This window comes from Zootoca vivipara, chromosome 15 (genome assembly GCF_963506605.1).
Source record: "Zootoca vivipara chromosome 15, rZooViv1.1, whole genome shotgun sequence".
NCBI lineage: Eukaryota > Metazoa > Chordata > Lepidosauria > Squamata > Lacertidae > Zootoca > Zootoca vivipara.
In genome coordinates, this window is record NC_083290.1 from 37,794,789 (window position 1) to 37,807,770 (window position 12,982).

Consider the following 12,982-nt stretch of genomic DNA (forward strand, 5'->3'; position numbering starts at 1 on the left):
AGTACATAGTCAGACTATTGGTCCATCTAGCTTAGCACTACCCACTGTGCAAAGACTCTCCAGGGGCCATCCCCCCACCCTGGACATACCTAGAGATGTCTAGGATTGAATCTGGGATCTTTGGGATGCAAATTGAAGTGGACTACCTCGGAACTATGACCCACTGCTGACCACTATTCAGACTGTGAAGAAATATGGTATGACTTATGAAGAAATATGAGAGCTTCTTGTAGTTAGAAAGAGGAAAGAGAAGCAAAGCAGTTTCAGAGAAGGAGGGCACTCTGCCCTTGTACATGGCAATGTTCATGTACCCAGTACCTTGCAGACCGAAGCAGAGAACCTGCAAGCTCCATTAATCCGCATCTCTAGCCATATGTAGACAACAATATCCATGGCATAAGGGGACTGAAAACGGGAAAGAAAACAGCCAGTATCCTAATGCCTTTATCTAAATCAACTGTGAAGTCACTTCTAATTCAGTGGTACAGTTCTTCGAATTGCCCTGTTATGTACTGAGCTGAATCCTAGAACAATAGGATCCAGAATGCAGCAGTCTGATTGGTCTGCAGGAGCCACCCAATCCAGCTCCAGGTGGAAGTGAATCAGCGATCTGATTGGCTTGCAGGAGCAGCTAATCAGGCTTCTGGAGGAAGTGAACCCGCAACCTACAGGAGCAGCTTGGAATTAACCAATCACGCCGGGCCCATTGTGTAAATAATGTATATATAGCAGACGTTTTGGGGAAAGTTTCAGTCACTGTTTTACAAGCTGCAATAAAGAGCATGAAATCACTACAGGACTCCAAGCATATTTCATGCCCCTTCGCCAACCTCAGTTGTTCTTTTTGTTTTGTAAAGTTCCTTGTCGGGGGGGGGGGGTTTAAAAGCCACCTAGACATATATTAAATAAACAAAATATTATTATTATTTTTAAAAAAATGATGTTGTAGAGCTGGGGAAAGGTGGATAAGCTAAAGTAAATCAGGGATGGGGTACCTTTGGCCTTTCAGATGTTGCTGGACTCCAACTGCATCAGCCTCAACCATCATGACCAGTGGATGATGGAAGTACCATTTGGAGGGTCAAAAGTTCCCCATCCCTGGGCTGAAGAAAGTCATATAGTTCAACCTTGACTATGATATTCTATAGTTGATGGGGTTTTTTATTTTTAAAAAAACAGCCTACCATGGCAAGGCTAAGCCCCTCCCATACATTTAAGTGTTTCATCATACTGAAACAATATGATCAAAATTTCACTGAATCCCCACCACATTTCGAAGCACATGTTCTCACCTCCAAACATTCCATTTGGCCCTAATACAGGTGGCATTATTTAACATGAGAACTGGGAGCAGTGGTCTATTTATATTTCCACTCATAGATTTCTGGAATATTTATCTGGAAAGTTGGTAAGTCTCCAAAAGCATCAGAACCAAAGCTTGATTTTGAATGCCCAGAAGAATCCTTTTGCCAGCTAACAATTAGGGCGGCCGAACTGAAACAATGCATCTTTATCATCTGAAGTGAGATTATCAGCAGGGTGCAAGTGCTCAGGCAATTTAGCCTGGGATTCATGCCTGTCAATTTAAACTAGAGATGAAATGCAACTTCAGGAAGGCACTGGGGCTGCTTTTCCCCTAAACACTCATAGAAAAAGCTAATCAGCAAAAGAAACATATTGCACAAACTGTTTAGATATTCAAGCTTTAAAAAAATAAAAATAAAAAAATTAACAGGTATTTGTCATCTTCTTGCACAAACAAAAATATGAATTACCCCAATGGAGGTCTTTTTGAATTCCTTTTTAGTATTTTGTTTAAAAAGCTATTTATAAGTTATAAAAATTAAAAATGTAAATCCCCCCTCCCAACATCTTGATTTGGGAAGAATTAAGGTTTTAGAACACAATGGCATCTGCTCCTATGGCACCTGAAGCTAAAATTTCACTCCAGACAAGCTGCTCTGATTAGTTGCATCCTAGTTCACAATCACTACTAACATGAGTTTGACCAAACTGCGGGAGGCAGGGGAAGACAGGAGTGCCTGGCGTGCTCTGGTCCATGGGGTCACGAAGAGTACGACATGACTAAATGACTAAACAACAACAAAGTTCACAATTAAAGTGACGTGATATGGTAATCAATCATGGCAGATTCAATGGTGTTTGGGTGTAGATGGTATCTGATATTTTTCCTAGCCCAGGTACACTTGCTACAGATTATTCATCATGAATGCCACACCCCAGTGCTAGCAATGTCTTTAGGCAAAATGCTCTTTTGTCCAAAGGTCAAATGATGCCCTTAAGGGACTGAATCCCAAGCTTGGTCACCAAGATTTCCCTGAGGGATAGAATATAAATATTTTTAAAAAACAAATCTTTATGAAATCCCCTCCTGATGTCGCAGTCACATGTAGGTCTGAACTCATTTTTGGAACCTCAAGAAAATGGTGAGGCACAGTTTCATGGCTTACCATGTGAGGCAGTTCTTGACACCCTGGAATAAACAACAAGGTTTCCTAACAATGTGGATCATTGGATTTGATGTTCTCTGCATTTTCCTAGTAGCTTTGCTTCCCTTGGTAACGGAGGTTTCCCTGAGCAACATTCATGTTTTTCATCTAGTATTTGGCAGGCCATGTTTTTCTCCCAGGGGTTCCCCATTGCTTGCACCCTTGGAGCCTGAACAAATCTTCCATTTGGCAAAAGTAGCCACTTAACTTGGAGAAAGTGCTCCTGTCCAGGGAATACAGGAGCAGAAGCTTTATTTTAGGCTTTCTCCTGCATCTAGCTGAGCCAACAGGTGGTGGCAGGGTGGTGATTACAGCTCGGGGAAAGAGGAGAGTTTAATCTCACCCTGATCTTCGGAGCTGGAACATTGCCGGTATGAGATTTGGTGCCCCGCCGTTCCTAAAGCCCTGTTTCAGCTGACAGACTCCTCGGTGCTTGGCCAATCGATCACTCACAACCTGACAGAGAAACGGAGCCGGCTGAGTTGAAAGATTCCCTACATTTTTTACCTGGAGGCGTTTGACAGCTCCAACAGCTAGTGTCTTCCTAAAAGTCCTGTGCTGTTGTTTCTGCTGGTTAGAAACTGTTATTATGCCTTACTGATTCAGCTTCCCCAGATAAACAGCAATTTTGCTCGGACTTTGCTACGAATCCAGACTCCAAAAGCTAATAATTAAACAGCATGGTGCTCATCCTATTCTCTTCAGATGCAGAGCTACATCGTCTCATCTTCACAAGCCTAGTTAGAAGAACAAAGGCTGCATTGAGTGTGATGATCAATTGGAAGTCAACATGCATTGGGGCCCACTCCCAAGGAAGCATGCTTAGGACTGCAGCCTGAATAAGCATGGAGAGAGCAGGTTGTGGGGGGAGGGAGGAACTCAATTGCACCACTAAAACTACACCCAGCATAGCAAATGTGGTATTCTCCAGATGTTATTGGACTACAGTTTCCATCTTCCCTGATCATTGGCTATGTTGGCTAGCCTGGATGGGAGCTGGAGTTCATACAACACCTAGAGGGCACCACCGTGGCTACCGTTGCTTCACACACATATATGCAGACTAGTGAGGTCTTCCTTTTCTGAAAGAGGCATACTTCTAGACCAAGGATGGAGAACATGGGCTCCTCCAGAAGTTCTTGGACTCTAATGCTCATCAGATTCAAGCAGGGAATGGGAGATATGGCACAGCAACAATGGAAAACTATTATTATTATTATTATTATTATTATTATTATTATTATTATTAGTCTTTTCTCTGTGGTGGACACTAGAATCATAGAAATGTTAACTGTGATCTTTATACAGACACTTCCAAAAGCAAAAGAAGTAAAAATTCATTTAGGTGATCCTGGAATAGGGATAGATTTAGATTTGTTGGTCAGACAGATTCCCTAGAATTGATTTTAGGCTAGAATAGGGGTCCCCAAACTAAGGCCCGGGGGCCGGATGTGGCCCAATCGCCTTCTAAATCCGGCCCGCGGAATGTCCAGGAATCAGCATGTTTTTACATGAGTAGAATGTGTTCTTTTATTTAAAATGCATCTCTGGGTTATTTGTGGGGCATAGGAATTCATTCATCCCCCCCCCAAAAAAATATAGTCCACCCCCCCAAAAAAGGTCTGAGGGACAGTGGACCGGTCCACTGCTGAAATGTTTGCTGACCCCTGGGCTAGAACAATGCACTGGTAAAGAAGAGAAGGGGTGTGGACTTTTATCTGTGCTAATTATTTTGTAATTTCTCTTACTGAGTCGCACCTGCTCCTGCCAGATCAAGCATCTTGGAAAGACTTTTATCCCTTTAAAGATATTGCTGCAATCAATAGATTGGGGAAGGACAGTAAGACAGACGGAGGGGTGTTTTCCTTATCAGTAGGCATTGAGAGACATTGCAGGATCTATGAAGAAGCTAGGATAGAACAATGTTTATGAACAGCTGTTGACTGGAGAGCAATACTAATGTCCATAGACTGCATGCAGGACACTGCTGGCCAGTGCCAAGGTGCTGTTAGCAGCTCCTGGCTAGTTTCCCAGGAAAGTTTAAAGTATAAAGACAAGGAAAAGTTTCTTACTGTCCTTTTTTATTCCAATCTTTACAGAGAGAGGCTATAGAACTCAGCCACTTGGATAATGGCGTTGTCCCAAGTGTATCTCCATCCTCCATCTCTCCCACTACCCCATTCTTCACTTCTACGGGTGGTGCTACAGTATGTGCCCTCTGTCTTTGAGCTCTTTGCTCTCTTACTTTTAAGGCTCGCCGGGTTCTGGGAGATGGAGGGTCTGGAATGCTTTCTAAAGACACCGTGTAAGCCAGCTGCTGCTCCAACTCTGCCTGCCCTCCTCCTCTCCCATGATTTCCCAACTCTCCACCTCATCTGCCTCTGAACTGTGACCTCCCGCAAACCACTGTTGTAAATCTATACTGTCTTCCTCTTCCTCATCCCTGGGAGGGTCAGGATGGGGAGGCAGTCTCCACCATTCCTCCTCTGCCCAGTCCCTGACAGTCAACAACAGCACCTCTACATAGAGGTAGCGCAGATTCCCCTGCCTATATGACATCACTTTCTGATGTTTATTGTTATGGATCTGACCATCCCCCCACCCTGCAGCAGTTAAGTACTCCTTCGTGCGCCACACGCCACACCACATTGGCAGATTTAAAATAGGCAAGAGTCTCTGTTTTGCTGATCTAGAATTCCTACCTTTCCTTTCTTTTACTGCTGGTCTGATGTTTCATAAACAACCTAGGAAATTGCCTTCTATTGTGGAAGAGCACTGGTTGATCCAGCTCAGTACTGTTGATGCTCACTTGGCAGCATCTCTCCAGGGTTTCAGACAAGGGGTATTTCTCAGTCCTACCTCTGTTTGCCAGGGATTGAACCCGGAACCTTCTGCATGCAAAGCAAATGCTCCACCACTGAACTGCTGCCATTCCCCCCACAAGCTTGTTAGAATGAAATGTGTATCAGACATTTTCTGTTCTCTCAATGTTCTCTTTCTCTACTTCCACCTTTTTTTCTTCCAATTCTCCCCCACCCCCATTTTTCTTCTTGCCTTTTAAAATTTCATAAATGAGACATCCTAAATGGCAACAGTGCCACTGGTACAACTTGGCATCACAACTCTGGAAATTACGACTGCTTTTTCCTTTGTTTTTAACAGTTTTTATACCCTGCTTATTTTATTATTTAGGATGAAATGCTCATGATAAAATAAAGAAACCAAACTTAAGGAGATGACATTGCCTTGTTGAATGGCAGAACATTGTCAAATATCATGGTTCAAAAAGTCCAAAACCATTGTCTGTAAAACTAGGCCAGTTTGGCCTACGTTTTCAGCATGCGGATGGATCTCTTAACATGCCTTGACAACAATAATCTGAATATAATTATGTATTGTGCCTACACATTGTTCAGTAGTAGACTTACAGTGAGATCCTATGCACACTTACAATGCTTGACTGAGGCTTAGTCTATCTATCTATCATCTATCTATCTATCTATCTATCTATCTATCTATCTATCTATCTATCTATATTATCATATCACTTAATTGCCAAAGGGGCTTCTAAGTAGTTTACAGGAACAAACCCAATTACAAAAAATACCGGTATAAATGGAACAACCATTAAAAAACATGAAAACAGGAGGTTAAGAACAGGAGATCAGGGGAATGCTTTCCTAAACATGTGTGCCTTACAGAGCTGGCAGAATGCCAGTACTAATGATCCCCCTCGTATTTCAGCAGGAAAAGCACTACATAGCACTGGTACCAATAGTGAAAAAGCCCACCTCTGTGTTATCGCAAGCCAATAATCATTAGGTTGTAGCAAAACTAACCAGGTTACATTTGTTTAGGTTAATGCCCTTACCAGTGTTCATATTGCAGCATTCATGTCACTTTAAATGCAATGCATTGAGTCATTTTTTGTGTGGTGTGTAATGACATGGACAATTGTCTACCTTGTTGCAACATAGATACAACCCCAGTATGCTCCTAGCAACTATTTCACACAAATTAGTTGTTTCTAGTTATGCTTGGGGAAGTCAATTGCTGTGAACTGGGATACACTTTGTCTTGACCCACACCTTCCATCCTAAAGTGCAGACTGAAACTCAGTTGTTCGCTGGTTTTTGCCATTCTTGGCTGTCCCTCAGCTCAAAATATGTACGGTGATGCCTTGCAAGACAAATTTAATTCGTTCCGCGAGTCAATTCGTTTTGCAAAAAAATTGTCTTGTGAATCACGGTTTCCCATAGGAATGCATTGAAATTTCTTTCTTTTTCTTTTTCTTTTTTCCTATAGGAACACATTCATTAAATTGCAATGCATTCCTATGGGAAACTGCGATTCGCAAGATGAATTTTTCACAAAACAAATTTGTCTTGCAAGTCACCATCAGATCGCAAGACGCATTAGTCTTGCGAAAAATTCGTCTTGCAGGGCATTCGTCTTGCGAGGTACCACTGTATCAATATAAGTAGTAGTAGTAGTAGCAGTAGTAGCAGTAGTAGAAAAGCGTTAGAAATATGCCTTTAAATTCTATTCCGGGGTATTTTTTTTTTAAAAAAAAGTAGATTAATGTGTAAACAGGATGGAACAGACCTATGGGCCAATTCATGCAATACTGGCACAGACCAGAAAATGACCGAACGGTCCATTCTTAGTTATTTAAGGGTTTATTTTATTTTATTGCATCTTCCTGATGAAAAGAAAGAAGAACTGAGCAAACACTCTCCAAATGTCCCAGCTATAACTGTAAAGCCTCTTTGTCTGTGACTCTTAACCGCCATCTTTTTCTTTCCTGCCAGGTGTGTGAAGGAGATTTTTTTTGGGGGGGGGGGGAAGGTCGAGAGCTACCAATTTATTGCAAAATGTTTGCTCCATTCCCCCTCAGGGTCCATCAAGCAGAACATGCCAGATTGCCTGGGAGAAAATGCCTTTGGCACAAACCCAACATCTTAGAAAGGAGAAGGGGGAAAACAAAAGGATTTCCCAAGGGCAACATGAATGATACTGGATAAATCCACTGCTGGAAAGTGAAGGGAAGGGTAGAAAATGAGATTCATGCAAAAGAATGTATCTTTATGTTATATCCTCTGATTAGGAGCATTGTGCTTTGCTTCTATTGTCTACAAGAACTATTTGATCATTATCAACATTTTAAAAAATAGTCTTCACAAGTCTGCCAGCTTATGCAGATTCCATGCCGATGCTTTATGGATGAGTTCTACCAACTAGTACATCACTTGGGGTCTTTATGGCTGAGGAAGGTCCTTTCCCAGGTTGACTTCCTTGGCCATAGTGATTAACAGAGTAGACCAGCTTTGTAGACTTCCTTAGTTCACTGGACTCTGCAGGAGACTTGCAGAATGTAGCATCTAGTTCAAGGCTACACTGCATCCACAGGTTGGACACCTCAACTTTGCCTGTAAAGTTGTAGAAGAGGAGGAGGAGGAGGAGGAGGAGGAGGAGGAGGAGGAGGAGGAGGAGGAGGAGGAGGAGGAGGAATAGTATTTTTGGATTTGATATCCCGCTTCATCACTACCCTAAGGAGTCTCAAAGCGGCTAACAATCTCCTTTCCCTTCCTCCCCTACAACAAACACTCTGTGAGGTGAGTGAGGCTGAGAGACTTCAGAGAAGTGTGAACAGCCCAAGGTCACCAAGCAGCTGCATGTGGAGGAGCGGGGATGCGAACCCGGTTCACCAGATTATGAGTCTACCACTCTTATCCTCTACACCACATTGGTAGAACCTGAATGAGCACTTTTGCACCATTAAGGCATGAAACAGTAACCAGGCAGGTGCAAAGTGGGGTCATATACTGGTTATACTCAGGACAGGGTTGGCTCACCCATAACATATAAACTGACCTGGACCATGTGGTCATTATCTGATTATTCTTCATGTGTCCCCTCCATGAGAAGTCCAGAGGGCACCAACACAAGAATGGGCCTTTTCTGCGATGGCTCCCCATTTGTGGAATACTCTCCCCAGGGAGGCTCGCCTGGCACATTCATTGCACATTTTTGGTGCCAGGCAAAAACATTTTTCTACAGCCAGGCCTCTGGGTGATTGAACATTCTATGGCCCTTTAAATGCATTTGTGGGAGGAGGTTATTGCTTTTGTTTTACTATGTATTTTGTGTTCTTATTTTGCATTTCTATGCTGTGGAAACACCCCCCCCCCTTTCCGATGAAGAGTGGTATACAAATTTAAGCAGCAGCAGCAGCAGCAGTAGCAGCAGCTGCAGCAGCAGCAACAACAACAACAACAACAACAACAACAACAACAACAACAACAACAACAACAGAAGAGAAGGTGGCAAGGCCACCACTGCCTTTGCCTAGGGCCACACAATTAGATTCTCATAGAATAATGATTACTTTTTAAGTTAAAGCAAGTTGTGGCCCTTAGTTAACCCATATCTTTATCTTTCCTTTTCATTTTGGGCTGTGGATGTAATCCACTGTCTAGGCACAGTGACTGAAAAGGTCCTGCCTCTTATATACAGCTGTTGATCTATGTACACAGGCAGGTCCATATGGGTGGAGATCTTCTGCTTGCCAGGTCCCAAATCGCTTCAGACATTGACCCTCATTCTGAACTGTATCTTGAAATGCACAATAAGCCAATTGGGGTGGGGTGGGGGTGGGAATCAGTGCCATGCACGGTGTATGTCAGTTAATGTTATTTTATTATTATTATTATTTATTAAATTTGACCACTGCCCTTCACCCGAAGTTCTCAGGGAGGTTACACAGCATAACATCCCATAAAGGGCGACCGAAGCCATTTCTGTGCTGAAACCAGGAATTAATCCTGATTGAAATATATCTAGAAAATCAGTTTCCTCCAAGAGCACATGGATCTGATCCACAACCAACTGCTCAAGAACCTTGCCCACGAAAGGGGCTGATTCACAACTGACCGGTAATTACTTAGATTTTCTAAATTCAGGGAGGGTTTCTTAATGAAAGGCTTTACCACTGCCTCCTTCAAGCAGGCAGGCATCCTGTCTTGTATGGAGGCATTAGTCACCTCCCTGGTCCAGCCAGTTGTCCCCTCCCTGCTAATTTTGTCAGCCACAAGGGACAAGGGTCTAGAGTGCAAGTGGTCACCCTGACTGATCCAAGCAGCTTGCCCACATCCTCAAGCCTAACCAACTGAAACTCATCCAACACAACAGGACTAGAGAGTGCTTTGAACACCTCTTGAGATTCATCCTGTGTAACAGCAGAGTAGAGTCAAGGTCTTCTCACTGCTGTGTTTGGAGCCTCCAGAGACTTCTCAGAAGGTAGCTCCATGTAGAGCATGTTACAAAAATCCAAAGCCGGATGTGATGGCTAATAGTTAAAAACTAGGCATCGTCAAACTTACAGCTAAAAAAGAGAAGAAATCAGTCCTGCCTTTTGGAGGTTTCCCAGTTGTGAGACATGAGAGCTTGCGCACATCATTTATTATCACACAGCATTGCTAAAGCACACTTTAAAAATGAACCACAGTTAATATTCACAATGAAATAAATTCATTAAACATATTAAAATGCAAATTTCCATAATTAAAATATACAATAAAATGATCCCATTAAAACAATACAGCAATTAAAACAAGAGAGCCAGGCCGAGAAATCAAGGGAATGCCTGTGTAAACAGGTGCATTTGAAAAGCAGGCAGCATGTGAATACAGGTGGGGTTGCTCATATTTCAGCAAAGAGTGCTGAAATGTACTCCTATAGGCCTCAGGTGAACATATGGATGTATTATTATTATTATTATTATTATTATTATTATTATTATTATTATTATTTAGATTTCTATACTGCCCTTCACCTGATTGCCTTTGATTACTATTTCAACCATTGGGTAAGGTTGATTTGATTCTTCGCTTCTTATTCCTGATATAGATTTTTATTCCTCACCACCACCCCTTGTTCCTGATGTAGATATTAACTCCCTTTCTTTCCTGGTGCGAAGTCACAATTTTGTGGTTTCTGTCACATGCCAGACCTGGCTATTCACAAGCAGTAACTTGTGAAACCTGTACATCTCTCTCTCGGATCCCAGAACAACCACAAAAGCAAATAACACAGAGAGGCAGAATAATGGCGTTTACTTAAAAATATCTTTCATCTTCTTTCCTGGTTTTGACTTCCATGCCTGAGAAACGTTGCTTAATGCTTCCCTCCTTTTTCTTCTTTTATTTTCCTTTTCGTTCAAAGGCTGCAAGATTCAGGTGCTGCTCTGTCTTCCCCCACTTTGAAGCTAGTGCACAAAATCCTATTTAATCTATCTTACTAGGAGAAAGACCACCCAAATGAACAGAGGAGGGGGCTTTTATCTACAATGCAATATGAGGACAGACACAAGATTCTTTTGAAAGTGAGGGGACTGAGTTAGTTGAAAGAATGATTAAATTCCCTCATGGTAATAAGGAAAAATAAATGTACTTCAGTAAGAAACCAATCATGAGAGCTCAAGCCTTTCTGTTGCACTCCTGGTCTGTAAGGGCAATGCATTAGCCCAATGTATGAGGGTCAAATCTGATGCTTAATACAGAGTGCAGCTACATTCTTTGTTTGCTTAACATTTCCTGTACCCTGTGCTATAATTAATGTAATCAGGATCACAGGGCATGGGGTGAGATCATCCCTTCCCTACCCAACTGTGATCCCCTAAATATCATTGCCACATGGCTATAAAGCATAGGTTGTTTGTTGTTGTGGTGGTGGTTTTTTAAAAAAACAAAAGTTTGGGTGGTGATTAGAGATGGGGGGAGAAATTTAGATTTTAATGTGAACATACCCTACTCATTTTGAAATAACATGTGAACCCAGCAATCCTTCTAAACCCATGCTTCTCCATATTTTGTGATCCAGTTCTCCAACGAATTACAATGCTTAAGTGGCAAAAGTATTCTCATTGGGAGAATGGCCACATCTCCATTGTCTTCACAACAGGGATGCTTAAGGAATTGGATCATTGAAGCAACTAGATCTGCAGCTCTGAAATTAATATGCACATCAGCAATCTACTGGATTTTGAAGATGTGAGGCAATTCAACAGTCTAAGTAAAACAGAAAACAACTACCAGAAGACATCTGAAGGCAGCCCTGTTTAGGGAAGCTTTTAATGTTTAATAGATTATTGTATTTTATTTTTCTGTTGGTAGCCGCCCAGAGTGGCTGGGGAAACCCAGCCAGATGGGTGGGGTATAAATAAATAAATAAATAATTATTATTATTATTATTATTATTATTATTATTATTATTTGTAGTAGTAGTAGTAGTAGGGACTACTACTAATAATAGTAGGGACCCAGGTGGCGCTGTGGGTTAAACCACTGAGCCTAGGGCTTGCTGATCAGAAGGTCGGCGGTTTGAATCCCCAGTGACGGGGTGAGCTCCCGTTCCTTGGTCCCAGCTCCTGCCAACCTAGCAGTTTGAAAGCATGTCAAAAATGCAAGTAGATAAATAGGAACCGCTACAGCGGGAAGGTAAACGGCGTTTCCATGTGCTGCTCTGGTTTGCCCGAAGCGGCTTAGTCATGCTGGCCACATGACCTGGAAGCTATACGCCAGCTCCCTCGGCCAATAATGCGAGATGAGCGCACAACCCCAGAGTCGGTCACGACTGGACCTAATGGTCAGGGGTCCCTTTACCTTTACCTAGTAGTAGTACTGTAGTAGTAGTAGTAGTAGTAGTAGTATATTGCAATATTGTTTAATTATGTATTTCGGGAAGGTTTATTTTTGTAAGGAAATGAAACAAAGCAGGACCATGTGTGAAAATGTTTGGAAGTGACCAGAAATGAGCTGGTTCACACAGGCTTGATTTGGAACAAATCATTTCTGCAAGAAGACACTCAAGAAGAATGGAGTACTAGAAATGGATTCTGATCAATTTACTCCCATGAAGAAACATTGACAGGAGTGCTGCAATATGACTTATAAGATGTTTATCCCTATTAAGTAGGATGACTCACTATAAGGAACTGCAACATGCAAACAGCTTCCTGCTCCATTATTTTTATTTGACAATTGTCTAGAATCAGCCTTGAGTTCTGCAGCTGTGCATTTAAAAGACTAGCTCTGCTCAGATGGAATTTATAGAGGGAGTTGTCCCCCCCCCCTGCAAGTGCTAACAATGATTATGTGGGCCATGAAGAGTCCTTTAAAACTTGAAATGTAATGCACTAACTTACACAATGACTCTTTGCCCAAGGGACCCACAAAACTGGAGTCAGCGCTACAGTTGGCATCCCTATCCAGGTTGAGAGCCCAAGGTAGCTTCCCAGATTATTTTGTTTGTTTGTTTAAAAGTTTTTTAACTGCTCAGTATTTGAAAGTATCTAAGTGGTATGTAAGGGACGTGGTCTAAACCACTGAGCAGGTTGGCAGTTCAAATCCCTGCGACAGGGTGAGCTCCCGTTGCTCAGTCCCAGCTCCTGCCCACCTACTGTAGCAGTTCGA